The sequence below is a fragment of the Mus caroli genome, chromosome 6 (genome assembly GCF_900094665.2).
Source record: "Mus caroli chromosome 6, CAROLI_EIJ_v1.1, whole genome shotgun sequence".
NCBI lineage: Eukaryota > Metazoa > Chordata > Mammalia > Rodentia > Muridae > Mus > Mus caroli.
In genome coordinates, this window is record NC_034575.1 from 81,288,978 (window position 1) to 81,289,813 (window position 836).

Below are 836 nucleotides of genomic sequence, written 5' to 3' on the forward strand. Positions count from 1 at the left end.
CTGTCAGTCCTCTGAACAGGAAGACTTGATGTGACTAGGCCTTTACTTGAAAAGTAAGNGTCTGAACAAGAAAGGGAAACAGGGAGAGACTTGGAAGGGGCGGGGAAGAGGCCATGAGATCAGGGGATGTGGTCAATATTCTTCCTGTACACGTATGGAAATGTCACTGTGAGATTGNTCATGTTGTGTAGTTAATATAAATCAACATTCCAACATAATGAAAGGAATAAAGTCATGTGAAATATGACATTCTTAAAACTAATTTTAAAAGTCTAATTAACAATAAAAATAAAAATTCCCCCAATAATACTTCAAACCAAGAAAGGACAGGAAGAGAGAATTAGTTTAAATCCAGAAAATAAAAACATCTAAACTGAAACATAGGAATGTAGNAGAAAACTCACTATNCTCACATTCAACAAATCCTGAAGATCCAAGTGAAGTGGCTCCCAGCCTAGAAGTCCAAATGCTCTCCAGCCAAGCAACAGCTCCTGCACTGTAAGGACAGGAGACAGCCTCAGCCAGAGGAAAATGGCCTCACAGTGCTGAGGCCATTTTAAAGTATATTTTTAATAAGCTGTAGCATTTTCAAAGGATAGTGGGCAACATGAGTTACCCAGGGAAGAACTGTGAATAGAAATGAGCAAAGGGGGCTGGAGAGATGGCTCAGTGGTTAAGAGCACTGACTGCTCTTCCAGAGGTCCTGAGTTCAATTCCCAGCAACCACATGGTGGCTCAAAACCATCTGTAATGGAATCCGATGCCCTCTTCTGGTGTGTCTGAAGAGAGCAATGGTGTACTCATATGCATAAATAAATAAATAAATCTTAAAAAAA